General features: G+C 43.3%; 1 protein-coding gene across 1 annotated transcript in view; it reads left to right on the top strand.

Moving 5' to 3' along the window:
• The first annotated feature begins 3,545 nt into the window (after positions 1–3,545).
• TRABD (TraB domain containing) overlaps positions 3,546–15,414 on the top strand; it is a 58,604-nt gene continuing 46,735 nt past the window's right edge. Inside the window, exon 1 of the mRNA XM_039520211.1 lies at positions 3,546–3,678. The gene's annotated coding sequence lies outside the window, so the exon portion shown is untranslated. The remainder of the gene's footprint in view (positions 3,679–15,414) is intronic.

The raw sequence follows: 15,414 nt of genomic DNA, 5'->3' as shown, positions 1-15,414 counted from the left end.
TATGTTGGAGCCCCCTAGTGAAATACTCTATACAGTCTAGGCACTGGAGCAGCTTCCTGCATGGATCCTGTATCTGGAAGAGTTCTTCCACAAAATCAACAGCTGTGAGTGGTCTATAGAGTTGGGAAGAAAGTAACATTAGTTTACTCTGATTTTCTTTTTCCATTTTTCTGACAGTGCCCAATGTTTCACCTAAACACGTTAAAGAGTTTTAAAATAATCTGAAATGTGATATCCTGAAAAAAGCACATATCGGCCCCCCTATTGCTGCCTCCCTGTTTCCCATTGGCCCTTGTCACTCGCACCAAAATTATTCCAAGTCAACAATGAAGTTCTCAAAAAGAGACACACGGTATTAAGGCCAACTCAAAAAGCCAGATAGATCTATTATGCTAAGCTACTTAGCAGACAGCAATAACCTACCTAATAACTGCTAATTAATTCAATTCCATTAATTCAGCATTCAATTTACAACCCTCTCTTCCTCAAAACTACAAAAAAAAATTAGAAAAAAAGCACAGCTGTCAGCACTGTCAACTATGTCACTTGAAAAGTTCCTGCGACGGGCATCTCTAATTAAGCAAGCCTGTTTTTGTCAGCAGCTGCTAAGTCCTGCAACCCTTGGGACCCTGACTGTAGCCATGCTGTGGCTTCCTCTGCCTGATCGGTCCCCACCCTTTGGAGCACTTCCTCTTTGCTTTCAAAAATGTTGTGCACCATAGAGCACCATAGAGCAGGCTGAAACAATACAGAGGGTACAGTCAAGAACATTGTTTCTCTGCAGAAGGCCCCTCCATCTTACCTTTGTCCTTGCAAAGGCACATTCAACCACCATTCTGCTCTTGCTGAAGTAGGAGTGAAAACAATAATCAGATGTGGAAGCATATGCTCCTGTGACATAACCAGAGTTCAATGTGATAAACCAGGGGAACAATAGGTCAGCAGGGTCTCACACTATCTCAAATGAATGTAGGAATTGCCAGACCAGAGTAGATCAGTAGGTCCCATCTAGCCTGTCTTGGATGGTGATCTGTACCAGATGGTTTCTGAAGAAGGTGTAAGAAAACCTATAGTGGACATCTGTGGAATAAGCCGCTCATTGGGGAAGTTTCTTCCTAACCCATCGCTCACTGGTTGTCTTATGTCCAGAAGCAGAAGAGTTATACCCCTTATAAATTGAGTTGATCATACCTAATATAACTGTTCATGTTCTCTTCCATGTCAGTGTCTAATCCTTGGTTCTGTGGTAAGTACAAACTATTATTACTTACCACAGTAATGGAAAGCGTAGTTTTTTAATGGAAAGCGTAGTTCCTTGTCATATCAAGAAATACTAATATGTTTGTACCTGATTTCCACATACTACATATTTCCTAATCAATTCAGCCCAACTTTGAGCTATAATATGTTAATCAAGTAAAATATTGAATTATTGAATTTCATCCTATTTACTTCAGACCATTTCTCCAGTTTGTCCAGATCATTTTGAATTTTAATCCTATCCTCCAAAGCATTTGCAACCCCTCACAGCTCGGTATCATCCGCAAACTTTATAAGTGTACTATCTATGCCATTATCTAAATAATTGATGAAGATATTGAACAGAACCGTACCCAGAACCGATCCTTGAGGGACCCCACTCATTATGCCCTTCCAGCATGACTGTGAACCACTGATAACTTCTCTCTGGGAACGATTTTCCAACTAGTTATACACCCACCTTATAGTAGCTCCATCTAGGTTGGATTTCCCTAGTTTGTTTATGAGAAGGTCATGTGAAACAGTATCAAAAGCCTTACTAAAGTCAAGATATACCATATCTACTGCTGCCGCCCTACCCACAAGGCTTGTTACCCTGTCAAAGAAAGCTTATCAGGTTGGTTTGACATGATTTGTTCTTGACAGTTATTTATCACCTTATTATCTTCTAGGTATTTGCAAATTCATTGCTTAATTATTTGCTCCATTATCTTTCCGGGTACAGAAGTTAAGCTGACTGGTCTGTAATTCCCCGGATTGTCCTTATTTCCCTTTTTATAGATGGGCACTATATTTGCCCTTTTCCAGTCTTCTGGAATGTCTCCTGTCTTCCATTACTTTTCAAAGATAATTGCTAATGCATAGATATCTCCTCAGTCAGCTCCTTGAGTATTCTAGGATGCATTCATCAGGCCCTGGTGATTTGAAGACATCTAACTTGTCTAAGTAAATTTTGACTTGTTCTTTCCCTATTTTAAACTCTGATCCTACCTCATTTTCATGGGCATTCACTGTTTTAGACATCCAATCACCACTAACCTTCTTGGTGAAAACCGAAACAAACAAGTCATTAAGCACCTCTGGGTGAAGAGTGATAGCCCTGTGGCCAGCTAAAGACCAACACTAATGTGAAAGAACGTTTTGGTTAAGGACACCAGAGTAAAATGCTGCTCATACAGTAAGTACCATGTGATTAAAGTCTATGGAGAATGGAGAGCAGATGGACCTTGGGTTTTAAGATATTGACCAAAATACACCCTTCACCTTCTTACGTGTAGACAGTAAAGAAAGAACACATGGAAAGAACATGATTAGTCTGACTCAGATGGAAGAAAGGCTGAGATGACCGGATTTGGATGTGTGGATCTAGCAAGACTAGGAGTAAATTTTCAAAAAGCACCGAAATGACTCAGGGGCCCTAAGTGACTTAGGTCCCTAGGAATCTAAATCCCATTGCCTTTGTGATAGATAGGCTCCTACATGCCTAAGTCACCTAGGTACTTTTAAAAAATTTACTCTAACTCTTTGCTTCAGGCTTATCTCTAAACTTCCCCTACTTATGTCTGAAGAAATAAAGTATGATGCACATAAGCCGGTGATTTAATGATACCAACAAGACTTTGAATGTCAGAAAACCATACACTGAGACCTCCATAGATTTGTTTTATGGGGAGCCAGGTGGCCCCTGAGTAGGAGCTAAAACCTTTAAACACACACTTTAAGCTCTGCCTACTGCCCCAAGGGAAGTAGGAGCAGGAGCAAGGGCAGGACTGGGTGACTGCATGAGCAGCATCTACTGCAGTTGGTTGACTTAGTTGGTGTTGGTCCTGCTTTGAGCAGGGGGTTGGACTAGATACCTCCTGAGGTCTCCTCCAACCCTGATATTCTAGGATCTGCACAACAGGCTAAGGGGAGAGGCAAGCTCTGCAGAACCCCAGACTCCCATCGGTTTCCCTATGCACCGGGGAGCCAGCCAGGTCTCACAACAGCCCCTCTCTCTGGCTGCCGGCAGCCGCACTGGGCAGAGGGGATCGGGCAGCCCCACCAGCCACACGCCTCAGCTCCCAGCCAGGGCAGAGGGGAAACCACGAGCAGCAGCGTGGCACATGCGCTGGCGGTGCACCGTGGGAGCTGTAGTTTATCATCCCTTGCTCAGCCCCGCTTCCCGGTACGGCGCCGCCGGGGCAGCCAAGGGGAACTACAGCTCCCAGGGTGCAGAGCGACCCGCTTTTCTCCTCCCCCCCCCGCCCCGTATGAATGACTAATACAACATGTTGTCCGGCGGCTAACGTGCCCCTCGGAGCAGCAGAGCGCCGCTCGCCTTTGCTTCCCCTCGCGGCGGTGTCTGAGCAGCCGCGCGCCCGCCCGCCCGCCCGCCTCCCTCCCGGGGCACCCACACGCGCGAGCGGCGCCCACAAAGTAAGTCAGTGGGGGCGGGGCGGGGTGGGGGCTTAATTCTCCATCCCGGCTCGTCCGGGCTAAATGCACCGAGGCGGGGGCTGCCCTGGCTGTTCCGCGGCGGCGGCGGCGGCATGTTGTTGCCATGTTGCAGCTGGGCGGCGGGCTCAGGCACAGTTTGGGGAGTCCGAGCTCCATGCGGCAGCTACACGGTGCCTGCCTGCGACAATGTGTCCAAGAATCCGGAGGGGGATGGGGGATGTCACATTGTTCCTCCTGCTTCACGTATTCCGGGCTCTTTGCAGAGATTTTACCAGGAGGGAAGTTTACTATTAAGATCCAGGATATCCGCCTTTGCCCCCCCACAGCCCACCTCCACGGAACATATTTCACTCGAAAATATCGCCTCTCTTAGTGATTCTCCGCCTTGAAGTGGGTTTCTTCTTTGGGCAAAGGGAGTGCGTGTGAAGGAAGAGTTCGGAAAATGTCATAGTTGCCGAGCTTTTATTTGATCAGGAAGTTGGTAGCATATGGGGGGGGGCTGAGAAAATTCATACCCTGGAACTTCTGTAATCTTTCTAGGGGCCTTGTGACACGACAGAAACTGACCACACCATGCTGTTTAACGTGTGTCACAAAGCACAGTACTTGCGTGAGGTAAAAGCTTCTAATCACTTCCTGCTCTGCCTTCCTTCAACTGCTCCATTCCTTTCCCAGGTGCTGGGGGTGGCTCACGTTGCGCATGGCAGTCAGGTCATTAGGAACAGGGCACTTTTAAACCTATAATTAGTAGAAAGTTTTATGCAAGGTACTATTTACATGCATGAACAGTTCTTTCCAGGGGAGAAATCCCTTCACAAGCAGAATTGTTTGGCATTATTTTCTTCGTCAGCAAAGTTCTGGAGCTTTGTGGAGAGTTATATTTTTAACAAACTTCAAAAGAAAATCAGAAGCAGTCATGAAGGGGCAAAAGTCCATCGACTTAAACCAAAGGTTGCAAATATCTATTGCTGAATAACTTCAAACAACTTTCATGGACCCCCCTCACCCCACCTCATTATGTAGTGGAGAAAATAATTGAAAATCAATATTAGGTTTAAATAAGATGTAAGCCTTAAGGTCTGTGAGAGGATGTAGAATATGATAAAGATATGATTATTGATGAGTGTGAATAACCGGATAGCGTGGCTGTCAGATTTGCTGTCAGCAAAGCAATGTAAGTGAAGTAGCATGTTCTCATGGACTGAACATATGGCTGGGAGGTAGGAACTCTAACCCAGGATATGCCACTGCCTTGCTAGATGGCCTTATGCAAGTTGCTTTAAACTATCTGTGCTTCAGTTCCCCCTTTTGTAAAATGGAGATGATAATATTCCGCTCAGAGCAGGACTTTAAACATTAAAGGAGATATATAAAGGAGAGAAAAAAAGCCATTTTCCCCACCACCTGTCCCCTGAGCTGCATTCAGGGCCAAAGCAGCATGAAGCATTTAAAAAGGCTTTATTTGTACATCATAGCTTTGTAGTTTCTAAGGCCAGAAGGGATCACTGTTGTCCTCCAGTCTGATTGCCTATACAACACAGGCAATGACCATAGAACTCCCTCAGCATAATTCATAGAGCAAGAGTGGGCATAAACCCAATTTAAAGTAAAAAAATCCATCTTTAAGACAGTGCTCCTGCACATGGTTGCACAAATCCTTGTACAAATTCTTATTGGTTTCAATAGGTCTGCATCCTGGTGCATGAGTCTGTATTAACAGGCATTATGTCAGGATCAGGATTTTGGTGGTTATGTGATGATTTGAAAACATAAGGTGCTAAGAGCTTTGACCACTTCTGTGATTTTGTTTTTCGTCAGTCTCAAAATAACAACCACCACTCCCCCCCTCACATTTTTGTCTTCATGCTCCTGTTTTCTTGTCAGATATTAGTGCCATAACTTACGGTAAACTGTAAAATAAAGAGCTTGAATTAAGCTCTAAAAGTAGTCGTGGTTCACACAGACCTTGTTAGCAAATTTTTGGCCCCAAACCTGCCAGTATTTCAGCACATGCTTAACTTTACTCGGATAAGTAGTTCCAGTGAATTTTACGCTTGGGACTACTCCCATGTGTTGCTGTTTGCAGGATTGGGGTATTTATTTTTAACCAGTTTCCAGGAAAAGTGTTTGACTTTTGGATGTTTTTGTTTTTATAAGGGTTTACCTGTTTGAGAGTCTTTTGTTTTGTATTTACTGAAGTAAAAAACAACTTGACAACTGCTAACTGTTCCTTCTGGGGGAAAAACGCCCAAGAAGTTAAACTTTGCAAAGTGACACTGTACCTGTGCATGCATGGCACTGTCAGTAGTTTTCCCCAAGCATTATCAAATTTAACTATATGCCTGGAGAATGTTCATTTTGCATTGGTCTTTTGAGTAAATAAGATGGATTCTGTTCCTTTTAATGAACCTAAAATAACAAAACAAACGCACAAAATAGAGGAAATTTTCTTCTAGGACTTTCAGTCCTGCATTTTCAACAAACGTTAAACTTACAGGGAAAAATACATTTACAGAACATTATCTCTAGATATTTAAATTGCTTGATTATAGTGGGTTGTATGGGTTTCTTGGTCAAAAAATGTAAAGGTATGGTTATAGAATTCATTGTCTTGTCCGTTTTCTGTTTGTGGATTAAGCAGACTGTATCATGTTTCAGCAATTTGATTTTTCTAGGTTTTGAGTTGTGATGGGGGAGGGGAGGAGCTACCTGTAACATCAGCATCTGTAACCTTAGCATCCCAGTGTTCTAACTGCATCCTCATGCCTTGTTTAATTCAGTGATGACAGTGGTAAATACTTTTTGTTGTTTTTTGGGGGGCGGGGGGGGGAGAGGTGTGATAATGTGATTCCTCAACAGATGACCAGACTTGGACTGTACTACTTCTGCCTCTGTATCACCTCTTTCCAAATCTGGCAACCTGTGTCTTCCTTAAGTCTCTTCTGATCTTGCAGGGTTGACTTGAGGATTATTCTCAGTCCCTATTTTCTCCAGCACCCTGGTTTTTGCTCATCATAATTCAAGTGTATGTGGTGACCCTAATGAATGTAAGTGGCAATAATTTAAAACACTGAAAGGCCCAGGTAGCCTGCTGCCTCCTTATCTGTCTGATGACAATAAATGGTGAGCTGCAGTTTTACAGAGTCTTAGAACTCGGAGATGGGAAAGTCTTGCTGAGTTTTCTTGTTGCCAATCCCTATGGAGCAGTACAGGATTTTTTCTTGACATATAATCTGTGGTGCTTTGTCCTGCCCTATGTTAAACACCTCTGGATTGTATTTTCTCACTTCTGAAGTGTGCAAGTGAATGTTGGATCTCGCTCCCAGGTGTCCGAATGTGGGTAGTGAACAGCAGCAAAGTCAGCTGTGCAGGAGCCTAGGGCTTGTCTAGGCTTAAAGCGCCGCAGTGGTGCAACTGCTGCGCTTAGTGAAGATGCTACCTACGCCAATGGGTGAGCTTCTCCCGTCAGCATAGATATACTCCACCTCCCTGAGAGGTCGTAGCTATGTTGACAGGAGAAGCCCTCCCATTAACATTACACTGTTTTCACCGGGGATTAGGTCAGTATAACTATGTCACTCGGGGTGTGCATTTTCCAGTCAGTTCAAACTCAACTGCTGAAATATGTTGATACAAGTAATCCCTGACACATAAGAAGCCAGAACCATGATCTGCAACCAACTGTGGTTAGAGCTAGTTGCTCCTGCTAAGTCTCAGAGGTGTGGGTGGTGCTGGGGAAATGTGTACGACATAGAGTAGGTCACCTTGGTGATGGTTTTGAAACAAGTTCCAATTCCTAAATTTGTGTCTGTTGCATCATTGGGCACCAGATTTCAGCTGATGCATCATGTTGGATATTTGTAGTATGTAAATGGGAAAGAGATACTACTTGGAAATGAAGATGAGTTGTCTGTAAATATTGTAAGATTTTATTTATAAGCATTTAAATTGTATCAGCCTTAAATCTTTCGTACTGTTATGTTGTTTTGTGATAAAAGTAAAAAGAGACATAGGAACATACCAGTTGGTTGGCTAAACTTTCATACTGGGTAAAATATTAGGTTGGGGAAGGGAATCATAGATACACAAAAGGGAGCAACAGATGAGTGATAAGTATAATTCGTCATGACAGAACCCTGTATCTTCAGCTCCAAAACACAGGTTTGCGCCTACCACTTATGCAAAAAAGAGTTATTTGGTTAGTGAGTAGTAGTAGGATCTTATCCTCTGTGGACCATTTGTTAGAGTGGGATGGGACATACTTATCCAGCATATTACATAAGCAACATGGATTCACATTAAGCTGGCTGTACCTGACAAACTCAATAAGCTATCGCTGACAAAATTACAGTTTTAGTATACAAAAGGAATGCAGTAGATTTTAATGTATGTAGACTTGAGTGAGATTTTAATTACACTTTTTCATTGAAAACAAACAGATAAATTGTGTTCTGTCCAAGAATATTGGAGTGTCATGGGGCGAGATGGCTCAGGGTTTGCTAATGGAGTACAGAGCCTTTTACATGTGGTTGCTGGTTTGAATTCAGCCCTGGTCACTAATGACCATTGTTACATTTCATGGTGGTTCTGTGATCTAAGTGAAGTACTTTAGTGGTCTCAGTCTAGTGTCCATAGGATGAACGTTCATATTGCAGTTTGCACTACTTGGCGGAGAGGCCAGGGACTGAATGTGCATCAAGGCTGATTGTCTTTCCTCTGAAGCACCTGACACTGACCAGTGTCCAAAGACAGGATACTGGGCTAGATGGACCATTGGTCTGACCCAGTATGATTGTTCTTGCATTCCCTCCTCCCTAGCACTGATCCCAAAAAAACAGGGCTGAGGCATATTGACACGTCAGCATGAGGAAATATGCCGGCTAACAAGGACGTGTGCTATCCCTGCTTGTGGGTAAAGAGGACTTCAGACTGAAGGGTTGTTGGCACAAAATTCGCCCAGCAAAAATAAAAGGGATTGAAAGTTTCAATAGGAGTTGGTATCTAGGCGCTTTTGAAAATCCCATCAGGTGTCTGAATATATTTAAAAATCTGGCCCTTGGGCTCGCAGATTTTCCATCTGTAAAATGCAGTTAATCTTGCTTCCCTACCTCAGGGTTTATGAAGATAAATGCATTAAAGATTGTGAGATGCTCAGTTACTATGGTAATGGTCGGCCATATGAATACCTTAGATAGACATGGCAGACAATTAGACATGTTTATAAAAAGTTGTTGAAAGTTTGTTTCAATGAAATATTAAAAGAAGTTGTAGCAAGTTCCTTCCCCCTGTTTCTGACCAGTTATACCAATAATGTTTATACATAGACGGTAATAAACACAGAGCAGTTCTAGAAACAGAGAAAATCTACTGTATTTCCCTAATGGAGATAATGATGATAAAATGTTGGGGGAAACAAATGCTATTTTTCAAGTTTCTGCAGAGATAATAATGAAGAATAAATATTGTAAAAAAACCTGTTTTCAAAAAAGTAGTTGACCAGATCACATAGACATAAGAAAAGACCCAAGGGTGTCAGTATCCAGTATCTCCAGTATCATCTGTCCCATCCAGCCCAGTGTGAGGGAGTGAAGGTGGTCTGACTGAACCATGATGATCAACATGCCTCTCTGCCATCTCTCTCCATCATCATCCTCAAACCAGACTGAACAGAGGAGGGCCACCCATCCATCCCCATCCATCCCTTAACCCCTAGCCATTTATAGACCACCATCCCATATATTTAGCCACCTAGCCATTTCCCTTTCCCATCCTCCTATAGTCCCCTCTCCAAGTGTTAGTTTCCAAAGAAGAGCTGCCTGCCTTTGTTTTGACTTTTTTTATTTTTTTTTAATTGTTTTCCTAAGTTCTTAATTTTGTTTATAAGTTTTTAGTTTTTGTATTATGGGAATAAGTAAATAACTTTTCTATTCACACTTTCTCTCCATCATTTTTTATTTTCCCTCCTCTTTCCTCCCCCTAGTCTCCTCTTTTCTTTTCTGAAGAGTCCCCCTCCTCTTATCTCTCCCTCTTCTCTCATCCTCTCCTCTTCCTTTTTTTTTCTTTTTTTCTTTTCTTTTTCTTTTTTTAGAATTTTTTTTTTTCTTTTTGAGGTGACCATGTCTAGATGTGTTTTTATATATGGGCGTATAATATATTATATTATATATTATATAATATCTTATATATATTCCTTTATTCCCTAATAATTTTTATTAATCTTTTTTTCTTTTTTTGACTGTCTCTCTGCACACCTGGACATTAACTCAGACTCAGATCCTTTCTCTTTCTAACATCAAGATCTTTTCCCCACACTCTTTTGCCCCATTATTTTGTATGTGTTGTATACTTTATTTTTTATTTTTTTATTTTTCACATTTATTTTTTTTGCATTCATTTTCATTTTTTCACATTTTTTTTTTTCAGATCTTTTTTTTTTCTTTTTTTTCTCTTTGAAGTCTTTTTTGTCTTCTCTTCTTAGAGTTCTTTAGTCTCTGCTTTTGCTTACCTCACTTTCATCCTTTCTCCATTTCATTCAGATCAATTATGAATAAATTGATCCCTGGGGGTGACCTTTTTGGAACCTCTCCCTCCAGAGAATTTCCATCTCTGAGAATTTAATGTTCCCCTCTACCCCTGTCCCATTTCTCTATCCACCCCTTAACCAGTTCCTTATCCATGAAAGTTCCTTCCTTTTATCCCATGACAACTTAATTCCTTCCCACTTGCTTTGTCAAAGGCTTGTCAATACTAGTTTCTGGAACTCCACGTGTTTGTCTGTGTGTCCCCATGTGTGTAACTCTAATAGAAGAACCTTAAGAACTTTACACAGAAATTCTTTTGACGATAGAAACAGTTTGTTACCATGTTGAGAATTTTATTTTTCATGTTTCTATCAATTTTCTTTTTTTTTTATTCTTTACTATTGTTTTATTTAATTGTTATTGACTTCGACGTTAGACTTTTTTTTTTGTCCCCTAGCCAGGATTTTCCCTTTAGATATTTTTATTAATTAACTTTTTAAATTTTTAGACAGGTTTAATTTTAGGGTTTAGGATACAAGTTATTTACATTTTTTCAGTTTCTTTGGTTTTGAGTTCTTCTTTACTCTTTCCTGAAAAATTGGGTGAATTGAGTCTGGAATTAAATGTTTGTTTATCAATTAATTCACAAACCCTCTAGAGGACCCATCAATCTGTGACAGTTCCTCACATTTCTCACAAAGCCAGCTCACTCAACATCCTCCTCAATCTCTCATCTCTCTCAAAGAATGAATCAAGAATCCAAAGAATTTTTTTTTTTCGCAATGAATTTCTTATCTTTCTTTTTCTTTTTGTTTTTCTTTTGCCCCCATTGGGCACTGGCACTGTTTCAGGCTTTTGATGTAAAAAAAATTTATTTTTTTATTGTTTTTTTTTTTTTTTTTTGTTTTTTTCTTTCCTCTTTCTTTATTTTCTTATTACACTCTGCACTTCAGTTTTGCAGTGTTTTTGCAGTGTTTCTACTCCTTCACTTTTTTTTGACCACTTTTTTCTTTTATCTTTTTTATCTTTCTTCTTCTTTTTACATGGTTGTTTGGTTTTTTCTTTTTTTTTCTTTTTTTTTTTTTTTTTTTTTTTTGTATACATTGAAGTTGGGCCTCTATTATTCTATCTTTAAAAAAAAAATGCAACTTGCACTTGATTTTTCACTTTAGTCACTGTACCTTTTTTTTTGTCTACTAAACCCTTTTTTTTTTTGTTCCCCCTTTTGAAATTAAAGGCCACAGTGTTGGGCAGTTGAGATGTTCTTCCCACCACAGGGACACCGCAGTGTCCACCACATCATTAATAGAAAGAGAGAGAATTTTTTAAAAAGCATTTTGTTTGACTCCAATTCATTATCTGAATGGAACAAGTTCTTTAATATTCAGGTGTGTTCAGACAAAGATATAGGGCCAAATTCAATCCTAGTGTAAGGGAGGGGCAATTTCTACTGATCTGCTTGAAAGTCCTTTCTTCTTATGCTATGCTTGAAATATGTTCCTAAAAAGTGATAGTAACAACAGAGGAGGTGAGGAATGACTCTTTAATAGTAACTTGTTTTTAGTGTCTTTCAATTAAAGTCCTATCTGAACCCTGCATTCATGTGTCTGATGACTGTGTGTTTATCCTCTGTTTGCAGTGGGGAGAATAACAGATCAGGGACAGTTTCAGATACCTAATTATACAACAAGAACTGAAACAGTGTGGTGAACTAAGACGCCACATGCTAGGAAAAAAAATTAATCGGCAACCAATAGTTTACTAATAGATTCCATCCAAGGAGACAGCGAGCATTTTGACACTCCTACTCTTGCTGATTCCTTTTCCCCAACATCGGTGTACCTGCAGTGTCCACGGTAGAGGTGGTGTTACGCATCATACACTGGCTAAACATGCTGGATGCCTTCCTGAATTGACCTTGGAATACCCACCATTGGCGAGGCTGTCCGGAGAATACAAGGCCTGGTGTGATACAGTGCCAGCCTTTACTTTGGGGAAATCTGCTTTTTCACTATATCATTTATTTATTCATTTCATTTTATGCAGGATAGGCGTTACTGGAAAACCATGCCCCTTCCTTCAAAGATCTTGAAGGAAATCTGGGTAGCCAACCTTCCCCTCCCTCTTTCCCCCCCCCCCCCCAACTCTTTTAGGGGAAGATATTGCAGTCTCTTCTCCCCAATCCAGGAAATGTAAGTTAAGGTGTCTGTGTGCCCAAGCTGTCTTGCAGCAGAAGGATGATAATAGTAATACCACCACCTAGATCTTATGCAATGCTTTTCATGAGGGAACTTTCATCAGTTTCCCCATTTTACAGATTGGGCAACTGAGGCACAGGGAGGTGAAGTGACTTGCCCGAGTCACCCAGCAGGCCAGTGGCAGAGCCAGGAAAAGAACCCAGGTCTCCTGAGTCCTAAAACTATGCTTTCTCCACTAGGCAACACTGCTGTGGTTCAGGAAATGTCCCTGTCTCACTGCTGCTACGGGCTGCACTGACTCTGGGGTCTTTGACCTGTGGAAGGCTTTGCATGCCTTTGAAATACCAATCTTCTTTTGTTGCAGTGCTGAGACCTGTGAATAGGAGTTAGGGAATCTCAAGAAATTACCCAGTATTATGTGGTTATATATGTAACTGTATTGCACACAAAAAGAAACTACAATATAAGAATGTTAATGTTGAAAAGTCAAGCACTGGAAAGTTAGGAAAAGCCTGAATTAAAGTTTCCCATGTAACCTTAATTCAGCCTCCTTGCGCATATACATTCTGATACAGGCTTTAATTACATGATCACATACTATTATTATTTTTTTTCCTAGAGGCCCATGCCCTGTTCAGTGCACAGGATAGATGATGCTCGCTGAACAAGCAGCTATTCAATCTTGTGTTTTTTCCTCATTGCTCAAATTGTGGCCCCAGTCTTATTTACCACACCCTGCTCTGATGAGAGAATTACTCATTTCCTTATGCGCTTTTGTATGGCAACAACATTGATTATATTTCTCTTCACGGGTACCACAGCAGTAATACAGCACACAGGGGTGTCAGAAGTGTCCACTAGTTTGTAATGTAATTTTTTTGAGATTTTGGTACCCATTTTGAGATGCCATATGTGTTTTTTTCAAAGAAGCTCGTATTTTTTTAGCACTTTATTTGTTTTTTGCAGCACTGCTGAGCACAGACTTGGCAGTCTGTCAGACACCAACTCTGAAAATAAGACCACACAGAAAATGAATGAAAATCCAGAAAATGAACACACAATTAGTGTGACCTGAGGAAAAGTTTTGCAAATGGCAGCTTGAGCAGAGGCAGGGATAGAATCCATTTCTCCAGGGCAGTATCATTTTGACATCCAGGGCTCTCCTTCAGTCCCTTTAGTCCCCAGCAGTCAGTTTTCTTATCCCTTTTCTAAATCTTGCTTTTCAACAGTGACTGCAACAACAAACAAAGGAACACTACTACCACCAACACACAACCACAACCTCATCCCAGAACCATCTCCAGAGCATGCTCTGCTCATGGTCTAGGTACTGCAGCTGGCTGAGTGTGCAAGGGCTCTGGTGTCAGGATGTGTGGCATCAGAGCTCAGATCTCCCCATCCTGTGTGTGATCACACACACAGAAGTGATGTCTTAGGGCTTGGCCACGCGCTTAGTTAGGCTTGCATTAAAAGGAGCCCCGGTGCATATCCTCAGCCCCTTGTCCACTGGTAAGGCACTCCACCACACTGGAAGCTAGATAGCCTGATACCTCCTGATAGGGCGCTCTCCTAGAAGATTGCATTGGCTGCATTGGCTGAGGCATTGGCTGAAACGCCCAGGCATCAGTGTGAATGAGGTGCGCTCCGCTGACATCTGATCATCCCTCCATCCTCCAACATCATCCCCTTAAGTTGTTGTTTGTTGTTGTTTGTTGTTTGCGAAAGAGCCCTGAAAAAGCTCTGTGAAAGCTCTCTGTGTGTCTTATCTGCTCATGCTTGCTCCAAGACAAAGCAAGTGTTATTGTGTGTGTGTGTGTGTGTGAGGAGGAGAGGAAGAGGGGGGGAGGTGGGGTGGGTCTGTCTGAACTTACACATGCTGCCATGCTGCCCCCAAACCCACTCTCTCTCCCCCCCCGTACACACAACACACTCCCTGTCACACTCCACCCCACCCCCCTCATTTGAAAAGCACATTGCAGCCACTTGTGTGCTGGGATAGCTACCACAATGCACTGCTCTCTGTGGCCTTCGCGAGAGCTGCTACTGTGGCCACGCCAGTGCGCTTTCAGTTGTCAGTGTGGACAGATTGCAGTGCTTTCCCTACTGCGCTCTACGAAGGCTGGTTTTAACTCAAAGCACTCTACATCTGCAAGTGTAGCCATGCCCTTAGAGCCAGGCTGCTGGGATATAAAGGACAGCCTGAGATCAGGGCACAGGCTAGAGCAGGGGTGGGCAAACTTTTTGGGGCGAGGGCCACATCTGGGTGAGGAAATTGTATGCAGGGCCAGGGCAGGGGGGGTGGAGTGCAGGATGTGGAGGAAGGGGCTCAGGACAAGGGATTGGGGCAGAGAAGGGGTGCAGAGTGTAAGAGGGGGCTCAGGGAAGGGGGTTGAGGTACAGGAGGGGTGCGGAGTGCAGGACGGGGCTCAGGGCAGGGAGTTGGGGTGCACGGGGTGCAGGGTGCAGCAGGGAGCTCAGGGCAGGTGGTTGGAATGCACAGGAGTGCAGAAAGGGGCTCAGGGCAGAGAGTTGGGTGCAGGAGGGGTGCGAGGTACAGGCAGAGGGCTTAGGGCAGGAAGTTGGGGGGCAGGAGGGGTTTGAGCTCCAGCCCAGTGCCGCTTACCTAAAGTGGCTCCGGGGTGGCAGTGGCGCACACCAGGGCCAGGGCAGGCTCCCTTCATGCCTGCCCTGTCCCCACGCCACTCCAGGAAGTGCTGCGGCCCCTGGGGGGGGGCAGAGGGCTCTGCGCAGGGCCGCCCAGAGGATTCCGGGACCCGCCCGGTGTCCCGACACCGTGGCGGGGCCCCCACCGCCGACCACCGCGGCGGGACCCGCCGCCAAAGTGCAGCCCGGTCTTCGGCGGTAATTCGGCGGTGGGGGGGCTCCCCGCGGCGGGTCTTCGGGGCACTTCGGCGGCGGGTCCTGGAACGGAAGGGCCCCCCGCCGCCGAATTACCGCTGAAGACCGGGCTGCACTTCGGCGGCGGGTCCCGCTCC

The sequence above is a fragment of the Mauremys reevesii genome, linkage group 1 (genome assembly GCF_016161935.1).
Source record: "Mauremys reevesii isolate NIE-2019 linkage group 1, ASM1616193v1, whole genome shotgun sequence".
Lineage (NCBI taxonomy): Eukaryota > Metazoa > Chordata > Testudines > Geoemydidae > Mauremys > Mauremys reevesii.
This window is presented reverse-complemented; position numbering and strand designations above follow the sequence as displayed.